Consider the following 24,994-nt stretch of genomic DNA (forward strand, 5'->3'; position numbering starts at 1 on the left):
TCACTAAGCACATGATGTTATGTGACCCCAGAGGTGAAACAGTCCTTAGTCAAACCCCATTCTGTAGCATATGACTGTGTTCAAACACATAAATGTGCCTGTGTAATCATTATAAGATTATTCACAAGAGCCAAGGCCAGAAACCACCAAAATATTCATCAATGGGTCAGAGGATAAGCACTCTGAGTAGTACAGACAGTAGAATATTATTAATCCTTAAAAATAAATGGAGCAAGTTAATGTTACAAATAAAATCAGCCAAAAGTAAGAGGAACAGATAAAAGGAAGAAATGAGGAAGCACGTGATGACAGAATGCAGGGAAGAAAGAATAAAAAGGGAAAAGAAGGAATAAAGAATGAAGGACAAAAGGATGGGAGAAAGGAAAGGAGGGAGGGAGAAAGAAAAACAGGGCAGCAGAAGAGGAGGAAGGAAGGAAAGTAGAAAGGAAACAAGAGAAAAAAGAAAGAAATGGAAAAATACATGAGATGAGAAAAAATAAGATTCCCCCAAATTACAGCAAATCTCAGAATTACTTTGGGCACCATATCACTTGTAATCAAATAAAGGTAGGAATATGTACTTAGTGTCAATTTCTAGTTATACTGCATCTCAATCTCATGCTTTACCTTCAGAAATTCTGTGAATGAGAGAAAACGCCTGAAAGATTAACTTACAATAATAAATAAAGTCATACTGTAAAATAAGAAGCACAGATCTGACATAGTAAGTACTCCGATGATTTTTATTCCCTTTAATCTGGGAAAACTAGAATACTACCCTATTATGGTGAAGAACATTAACATTAACCAACTATTTTGAAGAAGATCATATCTGCCCGTGATATATGTGTTTCTATTATTTTAGAAGTCTCACAAATGTATGAGAAATTTTATTGAATTTGAAATTTTGGGCACCATACATAAAAAGGCAAATGCAAAGAAATCCCTGAGTGAGTTGTTGAAGAGAAACAAACATAAAAATATATATGCAGAACAAAACTTAAGTGGTTTAAAAACACTAGAAATCAAGCATGTCATTTAGGAGAGAAAAGGAGCCATTATATTGAAATTCACAGCATTTGTCTTAGGGTTTGTAACATACCCTTAGTTTTGAGGTCAGTTGTTCATAAGGAACCACAGGCTACTCTGCTGAGGAGTCTCCTCAGGGCTCCCTTCACATCCTTGTTCCTCAGGCTGTAAATGAAGGGGTTCAGCATGGGGGTCACCACAGTGTACATCACAGAAGCAACAGAGCTTTCATGGGAAGAATGGGTCCCAGCAGAACTCAGGTAAACTCCAAGTGATGTTCCATAGAACAGTAAGACCACACAGAGGTGAGACCCACAGGTGGAAAAGGCTTTATACCTGCCTGCAGTAGAGGGCATCCTCAGTAAAGAGGAGACAATCTGAGAACATGAATAGATGATCCCAGAGGCAGGGAACAAAGATATCGGGAGTGTTGTCACATATAGAAAGATATTACTAATGAGGATATCAGACTGGGCCACCTTGAGAACCTGAGCCAATTCACAAAAGAAATGAGGGATTTCAGTACCTGTAGAGAAGATGAGTTGCATCATTAGGAGAATATGAATAAGGGAGATACATAACATGATTATCCAGGACATCAGAACAAGGAGTACACAGAGCTGAGGGTTCATGATGAGTGTATACCTCAGGGGGTGGCAGATGGCCACAAAGCGGTCATAGGCCATCACTGTCAAAAGAAAAATAACCACTCCTAGGAAAGTAAGAAAAAAAATAAACCTGAGTTAAGCACTCTATATAAGAAATACCTTTGTTTTGTGCCTGGATGTTCATCAGCATCTTTGGGACTGTGGTGGAGGTAAAACAGATGTCAACAAAGGACAGGTTGGAGAGGAAGAAGTACATGGCGGTGTGGAGTTGGGAGTCAAGGCTGATGGCCAGGATGATAAGCAGGTTCCCAAGCACTGTGACCAGGTACATGGACAGGAACAGTTCAAAGAGAAGGGGCTGAAGTTCTGGATCATCTGAAAAGCCCAGGAGGAAGAATTGTGCTACTCCTGTGTGATTTTCAACTTTCATGTTACTTCTTTGTCTTCTGGAGAAGGAAGAAAGCAATGTTCAATGAACAGGCACCTGGGACCTCACTTGGTAACAACTTTATAATATCATATTTTTATGGATGACTTTCACTCACTATTGTGTTAGATCAATAGCAGTAATTCATTCAGCCTCATGATAGCTTATTTCCCTTTTCAATGTGTATAATCCATCCCACTTCCTCAGTGAATTAGAAATTTATATATTTCATTTTTATAATTGACTCATTTGTTTTCATTTTCAAATTTTAATTTATGAACATAATCTAAACTTTTTTGTCATATCAGCTTTCCAAAGTAATTGAAGTGGTTGGATGTACTTTCTTGGATAATTTTGTTAGTTCTTCATGGTAGCGTGTCTACCGTAGTGATTTAACAATGATGTTTTTACAGTTAGCCTTTATTCTATGATTCGACAATTCATAGTGATGTGAAAGTTAAATCTCAGTGCCCTAGTTTTCTTTCCAAAAATATGATTTCTACTGAAACACTGGTCTCAAGGGTTAAAGATGTCTTTGTTCTCAGTAAGAATCTCAATAAATGACAGTTATCATTATGGCTATAGATATTATTTTCCTTTCTTACCATAATTATTTTGGATATGTAAAATTCCAAAGGTATAAGACTGTAATTTGTAATGTGGATTCTTGAGTCAGACATAATGGAATGGAATCCTTGTCACCCACATAACATCTTTGTGGCCTTGAGAAAGTAATTTAAGCTCTGCAAATACTTCATCTCTACAATAGGAGTAGTACATGTTCACTACATGGTATGATTAAAAAAATTAAATCAACACTGTTATTGTTCTCCTTTTTGGATAAAATGACCATCTCAAAGAAGTGAATTTCTGTTCTTAATATTGCAATAAGTATTTCTCGGAGGGCTGATATTTAACAATATGTACTTAAGCTGTGGTTATAGTCATGGATGGAATTCTGATGATTATAAATACAATTGTTTGTTTTTACCTTTTTTATCCACCACACGGATTTCTAACAAGGGTCTCTATGAATCCTTCTTTGCTAGAATACTTGTCTGACGAGTTCCACCTAGAAGAAAAAGCATGTGGACTATGCACACTTATGTGTTTTTGTGCCCATGATTTTGATTTTGTATGTACACTTAAAATAATCAAAGTTAGTGGCCAACTTATATATGGATGGATGGATTTGATTACAATTTTGAAAAGTTATACAAATAGAATTATTCTATAAACATTAAAAGGCACAATAATGATTCACAAAGCTTGTTATATCCTACATGACATAAAATATCAGTTTTAAGAATGCCTAGAGATTTTTGAATAATATAAGACAAAAAATATTATTGCTGACCAGTTTATTCTGTAAAGATGTGTAAGGTTCTTTCTCTGAAATAAGAAAATTAAAATTCAGAGAGAAAGTGTGGGTCATTACCAATCAGAAGAGATGAGATAGGAAAAAAACACGTTAGGCTGGAGAAGAAAATGGGTGATTTCTCTACCAGACACTGAGCTGTAAGTTGTGAAAATTGTGGACCAACATTTGTCTTGTCAGGAACTTACATGTTCCATTTCTTATTGTATGTTCTGAACAAGTACATATGTCACAACCAAAATGTCTGCTATAACACATAAAAGAAATCTTCGAGGTGAGCACAAGCTTTCATATAGATACAAACTAAGAAGTAAAGTTAAATAAAATGCACCCATAGCTGTTTTAAAGAAATAACTCACAATGACCAAGTAATGCCACTTATGAAAATGAAATTGTGCTTAACATGAGAATGTTGATCATACTAATTCATCACAAAGTATATCAATCAATATAAAGCCTAACCATAATTGCAATAGAAAAATGTGTTTGAAAAAATGTAAAGCACATTTACCTGATGAGCGACCAGGCTGGAGACTGTCAGTAAACAAAGAAATCAAAGATGTCTTCCTAACTCACAAGGAGTATAGCCAACAGGAGATGTTACATTGAAATACTCTAGGATTTCTATTAAATTAATAAAAATGCAAAGACAGTCTCTCAAACTTTAATCATTTGATATTTTCTTGAATATATTGAATTGGTTATTAAACATCAGCAACAACTTTATTGATAGTCGCTATTACAGACACTAAGATAAATTGTAATTATAATAAATCAGACAAATAAGAGCCATTAAATGGAATTTTCCTGTGGAAACAACTAGGGAATATGAAAACAAACACCACTTAAATTAGAACAAAGTAGACAATACCTCATGCCTAATACATTTTCAGCATCAATAATAAAACAATAATTAAATGCAAGAAATCTGACAGGGGAATACAACTTGAGAGTTTTGAATTTCTAGTGTGAAAAGGAAGTGGTAGAGCAGCAGAAAAAGAGAGTTATTCACCAAAACCAAAGTTCCTTCAAAGTACAAAGTACAGAGACTTCATCATTATAGACTATATACTATATGTGGGAGTCTTTCGGTGTCACTACTCTAGACATGAAGCCCTATGCCCCTGTTCCTTTTCCTTTTTCTCCTTCCTTCAGCTGCTTGTCTTCTCTTTTCTGTATACCTTTACCTGTCCTTGGTAGTACACATGGACTCGCTCCAACAGTTACCACTGAATCTTTTTATTGTACACACTATGTCCCTAAAAACCCACTTGTGAGACCATAGAAGTACAGTTGAAGAGCAATAGGGTCTTGTTTACAGGATCTAGCTTCTTAAAATTGGAATCTCAGAGCTGCTAATTAAATAAATTGTTGGTTGGTCTTTCTAGTCTCCAAACAATCCAGCTCCCTTGAGGATCAAAGAAGAAAGAAGAGTGGAAGAATTTTAGTCAGTTTAGTGTTTATTGAGCTAACTTGAAAGAAGATAAATTTATTTCCTCAAAGGAGAAACTTCTTATTTTTCATATTTTTTCAAAGTGATAGGGTTTACTCTAACCAATGTGTGATTTCTTCATGAAAATCAAGCCCAAGAAAGTCTTTCTGTGATATATCTTTGAAGTGCAATTTGAGATTTTATGGCTCAGTGTATGACCATAAGGATGTGTAGAAACAGAAACCTTTCATTCTATTTTTGCAATGTTTAAATTTTAAGATCTATACTTTAAATGGTCAAATAAAATTATATATGCTTTTTGTATAAGATATGTTTGGAAGTCTAATAAATTTGAAATCAGTAAGTCAGCAAAAATTATCATATGACTTATTTCACCTAGTTATCATTTTTAAGAACATTTAACTTATATCCACTTAGAATTTTCCAAGAATACAATATATCATCATGAACTGTAGCTAACACACTGTAGAACTGATCTCTTGAAATTATTCATTGCATCTAACTGGAATTTTGTAGCCTTTGCTGAAGGCTGCCTCTACATTATTGCAGCCATTTTAATCACCTTTCTGCTCAGTTTCTAGATAAACTTTGTAAAATCTGCATAGGAATGAGATCATGCAGTTAGGGTTATTATTTTGCACTTCACATATTTCACAGAATAAGTGTTCTAACTCATCCATATTGGTTTGTTTTGATGTGCAACTGTATAGAAGGGTGGCTTTGGATGAAAATAATCTACTGTATAATTCAGAAATACAGAAAAAAGGCTTTGAAAGTTTTCACTATAAACAAATGACAAATGTTTGAAAAGGCAGTTATGTTTAAACTCTTGCAAGCATTATACAGTGTCCACATATAGAAAAATATTACTTGGTATGTCATTAAAATTTACAATTGTCATTTTTCTTTGGTCTTTGTATTTTTAATTAAAAATTTCTTAGTACATATTTGTGATACAAAATGAACACATTTTTGTGGAGAGTTGGTGCATGTACATATAGCTTATTAATGCTTTTTATTTCTCTTTCCCCTTATCTTCCTGACCTTTCCCTTTGTCCCAAGATCAGTTTCTCAACTGCAAATGGTCTGCCTTCCTGTTTCCTGTAACAAATCTTTTCTTTTTCCCCCTTTTCTGGCAGTGGAAAATGCTTCAGTATTTTATTGAAAGAAAGCAATAAATAATAATGTGACAAAGAAGCTCAAAAGTAGACTGTGAACTTTGTTACATGATCAGGAAGTTCACAAAGATTAATAGAAAAACAGACCAGTAACAATGCATTGTACAAGTGGATTGAAAGCAGAAACCAAATGTAAAAAGACAACCTGCTTTGACTCTTTTCTCGCTGCCTTTTTAGTATTCCATTTAAAAAGTAAAAGTTACACTTGCCACTTGTACAATCCAAAATGGCTACATCATCAAAATCTAAAAAGGTATGATTAGGTTCATCCTTTAAACATGCTTACAAACAAATGTAAAAAGATGACTTACATATGAAAAATAAGGCCTTTACTAGAGTTGCACAATTTTATTTTCAGCATTTCTTGCCTTCATCTGCGTATGCACTGATGTCTGTGAGGTGTGAGGAGAGTGGATATTGCTTAGTCCTGGCAGAGTAGTTCCAGGGCTCCTGCCACCTGCTGGCAGGATGGAGGCAGAGAGAAGGCTCCAGGCTGGGCCCCACCCCCTGGCCACTGCAGCCTTGCTGAGAGCAGCTCCCAACTCATAGCTTCTGGTCAGTCTCTGAAGAGAAGCTTCCCCAGTCCAGGTACAGGGTGAGGAAAAGGGAACCAGTGTGCAGGGAGTTTTATAGTGTTCTGATACAACTGTTCAGTCCCAACTTTATTAAATGCTGATTTCTTGTTAGAAAAAGTACAGTTAAGGTCAGTCAACCCTAAAATATGACAACAACTCCTTGGAATTAAGTCGGCTTATTTTAAAATGATTGTTGTAGAGGTAGGGAAAGGATAATGCACGCTGGTTGTGTCATGACGATTTTAGAAATGTAGTAAAATCCCTTTCTCAGTCATGGCTTATCATTTAAAAATTAAACAGTGATAATTGCAATAAGTACATAATTTACAAAAGCTCTATATTTTTTTGTAGGATTTAGACAATCTTGGTTGTTTCAGATCGATCAGCTCTAGTCCCCCTATCCTGCTTCCTGGCTTTCTGCTTCCTTTCCTCAGGGCAGTGATCACTCCACCCAGAGAAGTGTCCTTCACAGCCCAGCTGGGAATTGGACAAGCTGGGGCTAATGACTGTTGTCAGCTTCCAGAGAAGAGGAACAAGATGAGAAGACAATGACCAAATGTGAAACTTCCCCTCCCTCTTCTCCAAGGTCCCTTCAATTAGACAAGTTGCACAAAGGGGCATTGCTTACTGTCAGCCACGAGGACATCTGGGACATGAGAAACCCACCAGGCTCCCAGGATGGTCCTGTGAGCAAACCCAGCAGCACTAACAACAGCCAGGACTAGCTCCACAAAGCAACCAAGAAGTAGGGCAGCAAGTCCTCTATTGGGCATTTGTTTGGCAAGAAGGAAAAGGGCCGGGCCGGACAAACTGGCAAAGAATCACGGGGACAAGACAGTGTTTCAGAGGCAGGAAACTCATCTCAAGATGCCTTGGGAATTAGCAAATTCAAAAACAAGCTGAAAAAGTTGTAAACTTAGAAAAACACACACACACACACACAAACAACAAAAATAGCACAAGTAGGGGCCACGGATTTAGCTCAGTGGCACCTTGCCTCCCTTGAAAGCACAAGGACCTGAGTTACAAAACAAAAACAAAAAACCCCATAAAAACATGAGTTTCTGGAGGAATCCCTGAGTCAAGGCTTACCATTTGCACAGTGGGATGGGCCAACGCTGGTTGTAAGGCTGGAGTTCTGTGTTGGGATGCTGGCCTATTATGTGGCTGCCTGCAGAGCAAATGTGAAAAGAGGGGCCCTCACTTCAGACTGTCAGACACAGAGATCCAGCGTGAGATTGGCACCAGCAATGCCCTGAACAGGCTGAAGCTGTGGCTGGCCATCCAAGAGATCATGTCACTAACCAGCCCATCCACCCAGCCCACACTGAGAACGACACTTGACACCTGCATATGGGGACATGAACCAAGAGTGGATCAGCAATGAGTTGTTGCCCAGCCTGGGATTCCCTCAATACAGCAGCTACTTCATGGACTGCCTTGTGGATGCCCAGATGCTGGACCACCTGTCCAAGAAAGACCTGCAGGGCCAGCTGAAAATGGTTGGCAGTTGTCACAGAAACACTTTCCACAGAAACAGTTTCCAGTGTGGAATTATGTGTCTGTGAGGTTCAATTATGACGGAAAAGAACTGGAAAGAAGAGAAGAAACTCAGAATGAAATAAAAGATGTGCTTTTTGGAGCAATGATCAGATGATTTTCTGGATTTCACCCATTTGCCTTAAAGAATATGCAAACAATCTTATAGAGAGTGGTGTTCACGTTGCACTTCTGGCCTTAGATGAAACTTTCAATTTCAACGCACTGCCACTGTCGTTCCATATCCCAACAGAGAATACACAGGCTCGAGCTCTCTGGAAAAGAGAGTTTAACACCTTTTAGTCATGGGAACTGACAGAAGGTGTGATGACAAAAGCTTTAGGACAGCACCTTCATGGAGAAAGAAGTTTAAACCAAAGGGCATTCATGGCCTGCTGGCTGGGTCAGCAGAGATGCTCCCTGCAAACATTTACTCACTTCTTCCATGTCTTCCCTCTCTATGCAGCCAAAGAAGATGCAGATGGATGGCAGTGTATCAGGGACACAGAGGTTGGATTCTGCAACAGTCAGGTCTTACTCTTGCTAAGGCCTCCTGTTGTTACCCACACTACGTCTATAGATGTTTATGGAGCATTTTGAATTCAAAAGACTACATTTTCAAATTCAGTGGAATCTCTAATCTGTTAATACATTTTATATGGGCCCTAAGATATTTCATTACAGTTTTTAATTAGTGAAACATTCATGAATACCATACAAAAAATATTTTAGAATTTAATATTTCTTATATTTATGTAAACTTATGACTCTTCATTAAAATACTTAGTTTTTCATGTATATCCAGGCTATAAATATCCTCTTGAGTCAATTCGTGTTCTTATACCTAATTTTAGTCTTGCAAATAGAGCAATGTAATGGTTATATGTATAAATCCTGTGAACGAATATTTTTCCTTTAAATTGTTTATACTTTTGGTTCCTCATATAAAAGGAACAATGTGGTATTTAACCATCAACTTTTTATTTATTTCACTTAAAATTATGACCTCAAAGTGCATCCATTTTTCTAAAATTACACGTTTATCTTTATCACTGAATACTGCTTCATTGTGTATATATATATCACATTATCTTTGTAGACTCATTTTTGATAGGTACATAGGCAGCCTCCCAGATTTACCTATTCTGATTTGTGCTTCTATAAACAAAAGCATGTATGTATCTTTGCCATATGATGTCATTAACTCATTTGGGAAGCTATCCAGTAAGAGAAGAATTAAGTCATATGAAATTTCTTGTTTTTAGTGGTTTTTTTTTGAATCTCCATACTGATTTCCACAGTGGTTATACTAGTTTACATTCCTAGCAAAAATGTAGGAGGGTTTCTTTTTCTGACTAGCTCACTAGTATTTGTGGCTTTTGAGTTGATGGTCATAGCCATGCTTTCTGGAGTAAAACAAAATCTCAGTGCTGTTTTCATTTGCATTTCTCTAATGAACAAAGGTGCTTCACATTTTCATGTACTGATTGTCCATGTGTACTTTTCCTTCTCAGAAGGGTCTGTTCATACCAATTGCCTATTACTCGATTGGGTCTTTTATTTTGAGAGTACTAGAGTGTTCATGGTTTTCTATATTCCAGATATAAATCTTCCCTCTGAGGAAGAGCTGTCAGCATTTTTTTTTCCCATTCTGCAAGTTGTTTCTTCACTCTGTTGGGTGTTTACATTGCTGTATAAATGTATTTTAATTTAATATAATTCCATTTATTGATGGCTTTTGTAATTTTTTGCACAAATGGAATTCTGTTTAGATACTCCTTTTCAATGGCTATGGCTTTAAGTTTTACCAACTTTATCTTCCAAGAGATTCAGTGTTTCTGTTTTAATATCCAGGTCTGATGTGTCTTGATCTAATGTTAGTGCAGAATGAGGACTATGGGTCTGTATTTAATCTTCCGCACATAGGTAACCACTTTTCTCAGCACAGTTTGAGAAAGAGGCTGATTTTTCTACAGCATAGGAGTTTGGTCCTTTTGTCAAAGATTAAATGTCTGAATGTGGCTGAGATGTTTTCTGCATTCTCTATTCTGTTCTATTGGCCCTCATGTCAATGTCATGCTGTTTTTTTCATTATGCTCAGTAATGTAATTCAAACTCTGGGTTTGTAATGTCCCCTGCTTTGCTCTTACTGCCCAGGATTGCTTTACTCTTCTAGGTTCCTTCTGGTTCCATGTAATTTTTAGAGTTTTTCTTGCTAGTTCTGTGTAAAAAGTCATTAGTTTTTTATTGCAATTCCATGAAATTTATATATCAATTTTGAAAGCATGGTCATTTTGACAATATTGCTTCTACTTACACAGGAAGAAGGGATGTCTTCCTTTCTCTAATGTCCTTTTCAATTTTCATTTTCACAGTTGTATTTTTTTCATTATAGTGGTCTTCCACTTTGGTTAAAATAATTTTGAAGTACAAGTTCATGAATATTTCTGCTTGCAAATAATTCAGTTCACAAACAAAAGTTTTCGACAGAATTTTGTTCTGGTGAAAAACATGACCAAAGTCATCTTAGCCACATTAACACAACTACAGACATCTTCTCCAAGATCACAAAAAACAAATTAAGGTCACAAACCCAAGTACCACTATATTTCATTTGTGAAGCTACTTTGAAAGGGATTGTTTTCACAGTTTACTTCTTCATGTGTTCATTGTTGGTACATAAGAACTCAATTACTTTTATATTTTGATTTTATATCCTGCTATTTTGTGGCAATTGTTTATTAGTTCTAGAGGTCTTTTGCTGACATTGGGGTCTTTTATCTAAAGGATTGTGTCATTAATCAAGAAGGAGATTATGAGTTCTTTCTTTCCTATGCATAGTCCTATTCTTTTCTTGCCCTTGACTGATTGCTCTTGCTAAAGTTTCAAATACTGCATTGAACAGGAGTGGTAATAGACAAACTCTAGTTTTCTTGCTGATTTTAGAGAAAAAGCTTTCAGATTTCCTATGTAGTGTAATGTTGGCAGTGAGTTTGCCATAAATGACTTTTTTAAAATTTGAGATAACATTAGTCCATACCTATTTCCATCAGGATTTTTCTTTTTTTATCATCAACGAATGTTGGATTCCATCAAGGCCTTTTCTGGGTCTATTGAGATTATCATGTAATTTTTATCCTTGCTTCCTTTTAATGGTGTGTAACATATATTGATTTATATATGCTAAATCATCCTTTCATTCCTGAGATAAAACCAAATTGGTTGTCTTAGATGATATATCTAATTACTTGAAAAAAATAGAAATTCTATTTGAACCAATTATATCTCTCATGGGTAAATTAAAGATAAAAAATAAACACAGTAAAGCATACTGCTATATATATATATATATATATATATATATATAAAGAGAGAGAGAGAGATGAATAAACAAACTAAATTCGTGATAATAGAAAAAGGGATAAAAATGAGGTATAGAGACACAACACAATATATTCAGTCATAAAGAAAAATGAAGTCATGACATTTGCAGGAACTTAGAATTACATACCATCATGTTAGGTGAAATAAAGCAGGCTCAGAAATTTTAAAATACCCCACATTTTTCCTTATGAAAGCAGTCAAAAGTAAACAATTTAGAGATAAAATAAACCAGAAGTAGGTGTGTGACGATAAGGAAGGGGATCAGAGGGACAGGAAGTAAAGTGAAAGGTTTAGGAGGAAAGAATGAAAAGATATGTTATACCTATGTGGCCATTTAACATAATTAACCTTATTATTCTTTATAAAAATATACATATCTAAAAAGGACAATAAAAATCACAAGCTGAGTGGTGTTGAAGGAAAATACATTTGAAAAGAATAGTGAAAGAAAGCTATGTCACCTGCTGCTACAAAAAATTTATTTCACTCTAATTTGAACTTTATTCCTTTACGAATCACCATCAGAATATTTACTGTTTTACAAAATCTCATATTAACATCCATACAAATCATAGTCTCTGGTGATAATGCCCAGGTATCAGTACGGTTAACATTCATAGATAATACCTCTGAAAGTGAACCTCAAAGAGCAGTGATATAGCCCCTGGACCAAACCTGGATAAACAGATACCTCAGATGTACTTTTTAAAGGAAATGTACATAAATTTTAAAGAGGGATGACAATTTTAAATATGAAGAGAACTTACCATTTCATGTGGAGGCCAAGATCTTATCTCACACACTAGGTAAGCTGCTAGTTCATGTTGATTTTATCATGATGGTTATGATAAGATTCTAGAAGGTTCATGCAGCTCAGTTAAAATAATCTGAATAAATAATTATTTGGATAGGAAACACAAAGTAAAATAAAAGCCATGTAGCTACAAAAATAATGTGACCAAAGAGGACAAACCTGGAGGTCTGGATGAAGGAATTTTACAAAACAAGCTATGAAAACAATAGGAGAGGCAGAGAGACTACAGTGTCCTGCTCTGCAGCCTCTACAGCATGCTCTTAATGTCCTTGTTCCTTAGGCTGGAGATGAAGGGATTCAGCATAGGGGTGACCACAGTGTACAACATCGAGGCCACTGCACTGTTTCTGGGAGGCTGTGATAGAGCTGAGTTAAGGTTCACTCCAATGGCTGTTCCGCAAAAGAAGCAAACCACTGAGCAGTGGGACCCACAGGTGGAGAAGGCTTTATATTTCCCTCCTGATGATGAGACTTTCAGAATGGAGGAATCAGTTTTATAGTATGAGAAAAAAGATCCCCAGGAGAGGAAAAAAGGCAGAGATAGTACCAAAAAATACATGACTAATAGGTAATTGGTAGTGGTATCAGAACAGGTAAGATTAAGAATTTGAGAAGGTTCACAGAAGAAATTTGCAATTTCGACATCCTTGAAGTGGACAAAGTGTAAAATTTTGCAGTTGTGAATATAAAAAGCTAAAGACACCAAAACCGAGAAGGCACACAGGTGAGGATTCATGATGACATGGTATTGCAGAGGGTGACAGATGGTCACAAACTGGTCATAGGACATCATCATCAGGAGCATATCATCCATGCATCCAGAAATGACAAAGAGATATCTGCGTGAGGCAGACTTCATATGAGATGACTCTGCTCTCAGTTTGGATGTCCACAATCAACCTGGGGACTGTGGTGGAGATGAAATATACATCAGCCAGGAATAGGTTGGAAAGGAAAAAGTACATGGGTGTGTGGAGGTGGGAGTCACAGATGATGATCATAATGATGTGCAGGTTCCTGAGCACTGTGACCAGGTACATGGACAGGAACAGTCCAAAGATGACGGACTGCAGGTCTGTATCCTCTGAGAGTCCCATGAGATGAAATTCTAAGACACATGTTACATTTTTTGCTTGTGCATTGCCCGGGAAGCTTTAAAACGTAGAAGGTTGAAAAAGGAAAGAAACAGCCACTGATGCTCATGCAATGGTCCAATGTGCTTTGATTTTAGATGTTTAATACTGTGTAAGAGTTAAGCTTCATATGAACACTAAATTAAGGTTAGTTCTTAATAATCAGTGGACACTTATATCTATTTATCTCCCAGTTTTCCAACTTTTTGGTGTTTCATAAGAAGCTTTGTTTGGTAATGATGTCTTAAGTTTTGTAACCTCACCTATGGTAGACTTCAAATTTTGATAAATCCAGTTAATTTATATGCACATAACTAATCTCTTCATTGATCCCAAGTGTGGCATTCATGTTAATTACACAACGGTCAAATGCTTAGAAACACATTTGAAATATTTTTATTTTCTGCATGATTACTTGTATCAAACCTATGCAACCTCAGTAAAATAGTATAGTAACCCAGTAAGTATTTTTCTCCTTCTGTGCCATACACGGAATGGTCTGGAAATATAATACCTTCATTGATTTTCTGATATTAAACCTTATGTATGGTTGGTTTTAGCACCAGGAAAGAAACCAGAACCCAAGTCTGAATCCTAATCTTTTTAAGAAATTTAATAGACATTCATGTTACCATTTTCTTTCTATATGGATTGCAACGCTCGCACTTCACCTACATGCAGGCAACTTATGATTATTATGTATTCTGATACATGATGCTTTAATTGGGAAAATTGAAAAGAGAGAAGTACAAAATAATTTCAATGCTATAAATGTCTCTAACTTCTCATTTTTTAGAGCTGAGTATTACTCCATTTTATAAAAAAAAAAAAACCCACATTTTCTTTATCCAGTCTCCAGTTGGTGGGCTATTGGACTGCAGCCAAGTTTCAGCTATTACAAATTGTGCTCCTATGAGCATGGGTGCACAAATATCACTGTTGTATGATTCTTTTAATTCTTTGGGGAAGATCCCCAGCAGGGGAATAGCTGGGTCAAATGCAACTTCCAGTCCTAGTTCTTTGAGGTATCTCCATAGAGACATTTATAGCTAAATGGATGCACATTGAGGACATACTCAAGTGAAATAAACAGGACACACATGTGTAAATACTGAATAGCTTCTCTAGGGTGAGAACCTGAAAGTGTAAATAAGGACTAAAAGGTATACTAGATAATGTGAACTAGGAAGAAAAGGGGCAAAGGGGAAGGGGAAGTGGGAGGGGTAGGGGAAAGGAAAGAAGGGAATGGAATTAATGTGAGAAAATGAAACAATGGAATCAAAGTCTTTGTAAATAGAGAGGGCTAGAGGGGTTGAAGGGAGGGCAGCGGAAGGGAGAAAAATAAGAACTAAGAGAGATTATGTAAAGGTGCAAATTTTCAATGATGAATGTCATTATATTGTACACCTAAAATGTACCAATAAATTTATCCAATTATTAAAAAAGAAAAAAAATAATTTCAATGCACCTGAACATACTCTGTATCTATAAAATGGAGACAATACTTACCTGCACGAGGTGTTAGTACAAAAAGGATTTTTAAATAGAATTTAAATTGTATAAAGAAGTGGATCTCAGTCTCCCTTATGAAAGTCCTTGGCCTGGGATGAAAAACACTTTTTTTCTCTGAGTATTTGCATGTGAAATTCTTGGTGGTTGTTCCCTACAGCAGGGTTGAGAAACAGTATCTGTGCATATTTTCTTGCAGTTAGAAAATGGTTCATTATTATTATCTATACATATGGACACCAAGACCCATTACTCTTTTTTTTTTTGTATCAGAGATCAAACTTGGGACCTTGCTCTTGCGAGGCAGGCAGCAGAACCACTGAGCTAAATCCCCAGCCATTACTCATATTTTTAACGGAAATATTTAGTAATGGGTTTCCCATACCAAATGTTTGAAAGAAGTTTGACTAATCCACTATAAAATTTGACATTTTACTTTGTCGTCATGAAGATATGCTCCTTCATACATGATCATAACCATTGTTCAAAGAACTGAATATAGTGGGTGTTTAGATGTCAAAACATACATGTCAGTATTGACTGTGTATGCATAAGTGACTTCTTTGAGGCTGACCTATAATCACCTAAAGTGAATCTAAGTTTTCTGCAAGATAATAATATCCAGCCATGAAAGGTACTAGATTACTCTGACCAGTTTTCAGGTTTTTCTCTGAAGTACCTACATTGATTTCAAATGCTTTACCTGATCCACCTGAAGGAGAAAAACCATTTAATTAGCTGAGTGAATTATTACAGAAAAAATCATTTAATTAGTGAGTGCATTTTACAAAAATCTTTTCAAAACATTTTTGCCTCTCCATATGGCAGAAATGAATACATCCATGTAATATGTGGAGAAGCCATGGTTATTTGGATTCCACCAATTGTTACACATTCCACTTTGTTATGAATAACCTATATTATTATCTCAAAAGATCCAGGCCTTATCATCTACAACCTATGAGTGGAAATGTATACTGTCAAAAGTATTTCTGATATATATTAATAACCCTGACATAACTATTGGCCAAGGAATTTCAACTTGTATAGAGAGTAATGTTTCTACCTTCCTCCAGTAGAGGAGTTAGTGTACTTGTTAGGTAAACAAAAATTTAACATTTAATCCCATGCCTCTGGTCTGCTTCTATAAGCTTAATATGTGTATATTTCTCCACTTGTCTGTGTTGATGTTGTGTAATGGAGAATAGCACCCATGTCTACAACATGTGCAGTAACAAAGGATCCTTGGGAAATTAATAAAATTTCATCATATCATTTTTCAAATGAGCAATCCCATCATTATGAAAATAGTGATTTTATTGAAGAAAACAAATGTCAAAAGCCTGTGGAAACCAGAATTACCTTGCATATGCAAGGCAGGCAGCAGGACCACTGAGCTAAATCCCTGGCACTCAGAATGATGTGATTTTAAGAAGTAAATCAGCTGAAGGACCTAGATTAATTGCTTACTCTTTTTTCTGACATATGAGCATAGCTTTCACGATATTAAAACAAGTGTATATTGCTCTTGACTGAAATATTAGGTCCCTGAAACAGACACGGAAAGGAGCTATTATTTTGTGCCTCTGTTCCATTGGACATACTCAAAAGAGGTGAAAATGCAGGCAGGAAAGCATTTCTTATGTTGAAGCTACACTGATTACAGCCAATTTTTGTGAACCAAAGAAAGTTATATCCACTGTTCAACAGAAGTTATTTTTATTTTAGATGCCTCCTCTATGCCAAAAAGACATAGGCTCTGAGAACTCAGATATATCAGTGAATCATTCCTCTCCAATATACAGTATGTACTTATAAAATAAAAAACCTGAATATCTCATTTAAGAAATAGAAAAGAGTAATTGATACATATTTTATGTGAAAGGTAAGAACAAAATTAACATTATCATTATCAATAATACAATTTCAATTGTTTTTTATTCATTAATTTTATTGGTACATTTTAAGTATACAGTACGATGATATTCATCATTGGGAAATTAGACCTTTACATGATATATCTTGGTGGTTATTTCCCCCCCACTCTCCTGCCCTACCTTCAACCCTTCCACCCCTTCCTATTTACAAACATGTTGTTTTCATTTCTCATATTTATTCCTTACCCTTCTTTCCTTTCCCCTACCCCTCCCACTTCCCCTTCCCCTCCAAAAACTAGGAATAATATTTCAATTGTATCCACCTAATTTATACACCTGTTACATATTAATCACAAATGGAGTACCCATATCTGTTTATATTTTCCTCAACTCCATTGTCAACTAAAGATCAACTCAGATGACAATGCTGAGTTTCAGAGATTCTAACAACCTACCTCACAGTCAACAAATATGAAGTGGAGCCAACATCATTTAAAATTAAGATGCCAGATTCTGGATCTTACCACATGATCTTCATTGTTTCATATCAAATAGAAAGTTTTAAGCAAATATCCAGATGTTTAAGGACACATATATGTGAGGAAGATTTTTGAACCCTGGCCAATTCCTGAGTAGAAATGAAATCAACACTTTACTGCATGTCTCCTTTTGAGATCGTGTGCATATTATAAAAATGAAGGCTAACATAGACATTTGCAATATAGTTTTGGAGAGAACAAGAATAAGGTGTGTGCAGAATTCTGTTTCTTCTCTTTCTGTGCTCTTTGCCTGTGATATGTAACTGTCCTTCTTATAGTGGGTCAGCAGGTGCTGCCCACTGCTCTGCCCCATAACCTGCAAACAATGAAGAAATATACAAAATGATCAAGGCACCTCCTTTTGGAGAGACTAATTAATGTCATCATGTCAACATATCTGGGGCTGCTTAAGGGACTCCTTTCTAGCATTCCCCTAGCTAATACCTTGAGTCTGATTGCAGACAATACAATTCAAATGTGTTTCACTCTTTTTACCTAATAACTCATACCAGTTTCATAAAATGTAGTTTTCTTCCTTTTATTGAACTTGAGGAAGACTGCTCTGGTGAAATGAAATGAAACAAGGTGGATAGAACACATGATGTTAGGGTTACTGTCTTCCTGCACCCCGTCAGCCCTTCCATAATTTTCTTGTAGTGCTCAGTAATTCTCTATAGGGACACATTTTAGGCTTTTGTGGGTGTGATATCTATGACACACATAACAAGTGTGAAAGGAAAGCAAAACTTACTACATATCTGAGGCCCACAGTTAGAAAAAGATAAGCTTCATAATGCTCATAACTAAAATTTTGCATTAGCATCCTCAAATTCAGAGAAAAGCTATCATGTTAGCCTCAGTAATGAAGAAATAATATTTCCGATAGTCCCTTATCCAGGCTCTCCCACTCCACATACTAGGTAAGGCTGCTTCTCTGCTGGGTCATGGCTAAGGAGTGCAGATTGCATGAAGAACTCCTGAGTTGGGGCCTGTGAAGGCTCAGACTACCCTCAGGCTTGATGTAACTACATGGTCAGATTCAAGCTTCCTGATGCACACAACCAGGGAGGAGGGACATTGGCATAGAGCCCTCTGGACTGGTAAAATCTAAATGAGAAGGTGAAGGCAGAGGCTCATTATTTACTATTATATATTCTTGGAGGTTCAATGCACAGAATTCATCATTAACAAAATTGATCTATTTCATCCCAATCTCTAAAGACTTACTATTAATAGGGGAAAAAGTAAAAGGAATAAATGTCTATCAAACATCTGAGACTCTTCTAAAAATAAGCAGAAAGCATTAGATAGTATTTACTGAATTCATTTCTACTTCCTTTTGAAAACAATAAGTTGTATTTTATTTCTACTGTTTATTGTGGTTCAATGGCTAGAACAAGAAAACCAACCATTTTTGCCAACTTTTCTGTGAATTATTAAATGATACAAGTGACAATTTCATTGTAAAAGTATCCACCACATCCATTTCCTAAAATATCTTATCTTCCCAAACTTAAATGGTACATTGATTTTAAAAATACCACATTCCCCCCACTCCGCAAAATAGCAGTGACCAATCAACTAGAAACAAGGTGCAGAATTAAACCCTCCTTACCACAAAAACAGTGTGAACAAGAATGCATGGTTTACATCTCAATATGTTTAGTTTACTTGCCAATTCAAGTCTATATTTTGAATGATTTGTCACAAATGCTGAGATTAAACTGTTGTTCTCCTGACAAACCTCTTAATGGAGCTATTGATGTCTCTATTTTTAAATATGTATATGAAGAAGAAATTCTACTTGGTATCTTTTCCAAAAGATGGTAAAACAGCTGAGCTAAAATACACTAAAAGGCCAGAGAGATAAAACAATCCAACAGGTGGAGAACTCTTTGTACTTCCTACCTGAAAAAGAGGCTCTCGAAATTAAGAAATAATTTCAGTTAAAAAAAAAAACCTAACCCCGATATAGGAAGAATTCCAGAGATGACAACAAAACACATGACTATATTATCAGTAAGGTCTTAAAATTCTATCAGTAGATAGAATACTGAGGCACATATTAGATTTCATGGTTTTGTATTATATGAACAACTTTTGAGAAAGTTGTTGGAAAGGAAATAAATATATGAACACCCATTCCTGTACATATATTTTAATTTCAAATATTCACAAAAATATTAGCTCTTAAGGTCTATAGAAGTGGTGGTGAACCTATGGCACATTTTTTTTTCTTTTAAGGCAAAAGATGTCATAATTCCTGAGACAGTGTCCTTTTTGTCAGCATGCAAGCCAAGTCATCATGGTATGCTTTTTAAAACTAAAATATCAATATTCAGGTTCAATTGTAGTCTTCGCACTTTGCCATAAATATATGATTGCTGGGTTGTAGCTTGACACTTGGTCTCTAAAAGTTTCACAATCAATGGTCTATACATTTTATTTATTTTTCTTAGTATATCTGAAATTATTTTTAAATTAATTTTTGGCACACTTTTGACATACATAATGATCACATTCATCCTAGATAATTTGTAACTGTACACTATATATTGTAATTCTATTTCCCCTTTCCCCTCCCTTCCCTTCAGTCCTTTTTTCCCTCATCATTTACAAAATTTTGTTTCCAAAGTTTCTCTTCCATTCTTTTCTATTTGTTTATCACTATTCCATTCCATCCCCTCTCCCTTCCCCTCTTCCTAATTCCCAACACCTATGCTCCATTTTGGACCATATTTACCCTTTGAGTTTTTCACTCTAGAGAAATAATGAGATATTTAAACTGTGTGTTCGATTTATTTCACTTAAATTTATGTTCTCAAGGTGCATCCCTTTACCTAAAAATGGTCTACATTTATCCTTCTTTATTTCAGAATAGTACTCCATCAACTATAAAATCACATTTTCTTTATCCTTTATGACAGAGTAGTACTCCATCATCTATAAAAATCACATTTTTCTATTCTGTCTCCCACAGAGTAAGTGTTTCTGTTTTAATATTTTGAACTTTGAGCATATCAATTTTAGTTTAGTAAATGGGAGAGATATTGGTCTAGGTTTAATGTTCAGCATGTGAAAAACAGGTTCTCACAGCACCATTTATTAAAGAGGCTATCTTTCTTCCAGTGAAGATATTTATCCCCTTTGTGAAAGATAAGGTAGCTGTAAGTGTTTGGAATTGGTTCTGCATCTTCTATTCCGATCCATTGGCCCTTGGATCTGCTTTTTGGCCAAAGCCATGTGGTCTTTATCACAGTAGCTTTGGAGAATAATTTCAAGTCAAGGATTGTGAGGTCCCCTGCCTTGCCTTTGTTGCCCAGGATTGCTTTTGGTATCCTAAGTCTCTTCTAGTTCCAAATGAATTTTAGGATTGCTTTTCTTTAGTTCTATGAGGTATGCTACTGATATTTTGTTTGGGGTTGCATTAAACCTGTGTAAGACTTTAGAAATATAGCCATTTTCACTACATTATTTCTACCTTTCCAACAATAATGGATATCATTCCAATTTCTGATATTCTCTTAGACCTCCTTTTTCAGACTGCTGATGTTTCAAATGTACAGGTCTTTTATTTCTTTCATTAGACTGCTTCCTAAGTGTTTCATTTTTGTTGATGCTGTTGTGAAAGGTGTTGATTCACTAATTTTACCGGGAGTTTGTTATTTGTGTACAAGGATGCTATTGATATTTGAGTATTAATTTAGTATACTGCTACAGTACTGAATTTGGTTATTAAATCTAGGAGGTTTTGGTGACAATTTCGGGGGCTTCTATGTAAGGTGTCATGTCATTCACAAACAATAATAATAGCTTAATGTTTTATTTCATATATTCATTTTTTAATTTTTTCTGTTGTCTAATTGCTCCAGCTAATATTTCCAGAACTATATTGGATACAAGTGGTAATAGTGTGCATCCTTGTCTTGTTCCTGATTTTAGAGTGAAAGCTTTGTTTTTGACCACATAGTATGATGTTGGTTGTTGGTTTGTCATAGATGGGTTTCATCTCATTGAGATAAAAACCTTCTATTCCAATACTCTTTAGGGTTTTTATCATGAATATATATTGCACTCAGTCATATGAATTTTCTGCATCTATTGAGATGATCATGTGGGTTTTTCCTTGATTTTGTTGATATTATGTATCACATTATTTACTTGCTTATATTGAACTGTCCCTGCACCCCTGGGATGAATCTTCCTTGGTTATGGTTTATAAACTCCTTGATTATTTGCTGCATTCTGTTTGCCAGTATCTTACTGAAGAGTTTCAAATCTATTTTAATGGGATTTTCTTGTAGTTCTCTTTTTTGTTGTTGTTTTTTTTGTGGTTTTTTTTTGTTTTTCCGATTGGATCCTCCTATGGTTTTTCTCTCAGGGTAATGCTTGATTCCACGAATGAGTTTAAGAGTATTGCTTCCTTTCCAATTTCTTTAAAGAGTTTGAAAAGTAGTAGCATTTGGTCTTCTCTAATGTTCTTATAGAATTCCACAGTGAATCCAGTAGGACCAAGGCTTTTCTTTGTTGGTATTTTTCTACTACCTCATTAAATTCACTGATAGTGCACTTACAGAATTTTTATATATTCTTGATTATGCTTTGGCAATTCATATGTATCTAGGTATCAATCAATTTCTTCTGAATTTTCCATCTTATTTGAATAAAGATTTTCAAAGTAGGTGCTGAAAGTCTTCTGAAATTCTATAGAATCTGTTATAATTTCTTCCTTCATTCCTAATGGCATGGATTTGGATTTTCCTTTCCTTTTTAGATAAGCTAGGCTAAGAGTTTATTTTATCTTTCAAAGAACCAACTCTTTGATTAATTTACTTTGCATTGTTTTCTTTAATCTCAATTGCATTCATTTCTACTCTGATCTTTATAATATTCTTCCTTGTATAAGCTTTAAGCTTGATTTGCCCTATTTTTCTAGAAGTTTTGTGTTGAACATTAGGTTATTTATTTCAGCTTGCTCTATTTTTCTGCTGTGGGAATTCACTGCTATAAATATTCTTTGTGTGACTGCTTTCATTGAGTCCCATAATTTCTAATATGTCATGTTGGTATTATCATTCAATTGCAGAAGCTGCCTAATTTCTGCTTTAATTTCTCCTGTGACCCATTGGTTGTTCAAAAGGGTAGTATTTAATTTCCATGTGATTATAAATTTTTGTGTATTATTTTGCTTTTGGTTTCCAGTTTCATGGTGCTGTCAACTGATAATATGCATGGGATAATTCAGTTCTTTCACATTTATTTGGCATGTTATATGACCTAGTATTTAGTCTAGTTTGGAGACAGTTACTTGTGTTCTAAAAAAAATATGTATTCTGGTGTTGTTGGATGCAACACTATGTAGATATCTACTAAGTCTATTTGTTCAAAGGTTTGATTTGGGTCTGGTATTTCCTTGTTGATTTTTTGTCTCAATTATCTGTCTATGACAATGGGGACTTGAGGACCTCCATCACATCTGTATTAGTGTTTATCTGGTTTTCCATGTCTATTAATGCTTATTTTATATGATTGCTGCATCAATATTTGTTGCATAAATGATTGCTAGCTCTTCCTCTTGGATTGTTCAGAAGTATGTAGTGACCTTCTTTCTCTTTTCTGATCAGTCTGGGCTTCAAATCTACTTTGCTTGCATATAGAATGGATACCCCTGCATTTTTTCCAGGTTCTTGTTGCATGTAGTATTTTTCCCATCCCTTAAATTTCAGTCCATGACTTTTTTTTGAGTTAAATGTGCTTCACAGATGCATATTGTTAGATACTGTTTCCCGATCCTTTCTACCAATCTATTTCTTGTTGGATCTTGTTTCTTGATCCATTCTGCCAATCTATTTCTTTTGATTGGTTAATTGAAACCATTTACATTGATAGTTATAACTGATAGGCATTGAATTATCCTTGTCATTGTATTATTTTCCTGTCCATTCTCTTTTTCTCCTTCTATTTAATTGTTTGCCATTCCTGGTGGGATCACTGTATTGGGATTAGTGGAATTAGCATCTTCAATGTCTCTTTCTAGAATATTCTTCAGACATTTTTGGAGTGCTGGTATGGTGGTCAAGAACTTCTTCAGCTGTTGTTTATCATAGAAGTATCTTATTTCTCTATCAATTTTGAAAAACAATTTGGAGAATACAAAAATCTGTTCAAGGTTTATGTTTTTTGTCTTTTAAGGGTGACTTTCAGTACTTCACTATAGTCTGTCTTTGACTTAACAGTTTGAATTTAGAAGTCCATTGTGATTCTGATGAGTTTTTCTTTATAGGTGATTTATTTTCTCTAACAGCTTTTAATATTATGTTCTTGTGTTGAATTTCTAGAATCTTGACTACTGTATGCTTTGGTGTGGATTTTTTCTGATCATGGTTATTTGGGATTTCATATATATATGTTAAAGACATCACATTTCAGTTATATATGTATGCTCATATTTATAGTAGTATTATTCATAATATACAAAGCTTGGAAGCAGCCTATATGTCCATCAACAGATGAACAGATAAAGGAAGCATGGTACTTACACACAATGGAGTACTACATTGTGATGAAGAAAGATAAACTTAAACCATTTGTAGAAAAATGGATGCACCTTGAGACCATAATATTAAAGAAAATAAATAAGTATATAATCTTAAATATCACATACTTTCTCTTGTATGAGAAATTCAAAGTATAAATAAATAACAAAATAAAAGTCATAGAATAGGAAATAGGGGCATAGATCTTTTTCACATAGGAAGAGGACCAAGAAATGTAGACAGAGGGAAAGGGGATTAAGAAAGTAATTACGATATCTATGAATGGGTCTCAACGCCACAAAATGAATGGAAGCTTTAAGTACTGCAAACATGTTCAAAAATGGAAGGAAATCAAGAGATTGATGGAGTGTTGAAGGAGGGAAGGAAAAAGGGAAGAAAAGAATATAACATGACTTATGCACATGTACCAACTCCCCTCCAGAAATGTAATCATACTATAAACACTTGCTAATATCAAAGTAAAACAAAAGGTATTGTGAACAACTCAAAGAAATGTTGATGAAGTTCTGCATAAATAGAAACCCCTTATGTTGTTGTAAGAAATGCAAGATAGTACAACCACAATTTGAAATGGGTATGGAAATTCTTCGAACAACTAAAAGGAAAATTTTACATATTTCTGTAATATTAGAACAATTAAAATATAAATAATTATATGAAAAGTAAAAGAGACATGCTAAGAAATAGGAATGTGAACTCCAAAGATATTGAAAGGCGATGTAAGGAACCTGGCAGAGGGGAAGGCAGATGCAGCATGGGAATGTAAAAATGATCAAGTTTTAATTGTATGAACTGATTCCTCATGTAGAATGCAATCATTATTTATTGCAAATTTATACTAATAAAATAAGTAAAAATTGGATAAATTATAAAGTATGTTAAATACAGGAAATGATAATAATATACTACTGGTATATTGTTTGAAAATTCTAAATTGATATTAGTTAAGTTTTCTCAACACAATGATGATAAACATATGTAGTCTTGCATATAG

At 35.0% G+C, this 24,994-nt stretch overlaps 2 pseudogenes; one reads left to right on the plus strand and one right to left on the minus strand.

Moving 5' to 3' along the window:
- Positions 1 to 1,070: 1,070 nt before the first annotated feature.
- Positions 1,071 to 2,067, minus strand: LOC147828278 (olfactory receptor 7D4-like; annotated as a pseudogene).
- Positions 2,068 to 7,781: 5,714 nt separating this feature from the next.
- On the plus strand, positions 7,782 to 8,734 carry LOC147828279 (liprin-alpha-1 pseudogene; annotated as a pseudogene).
- The last annotated feature ends 16,260 nt before the right edge of the window (positions 8,735 to 24,994 follow it).

This window comes from Heterocephalus glaber, unplaced genomic scaffold (genome assembly GCF_053883595.1).
Source record: "Heterocephalus glaber isolate CG9 unplaced genomic scaffold, H.glaber_assembly_v1.0 deba00001150, whole genome shotgun sequence".
Lineage (NCBI taxonomy): Eukaryota > Metazoa > Chordata > Mammalia > Rodentia > Bathyergidae > Heterocephalus > Heterocephalus glaber.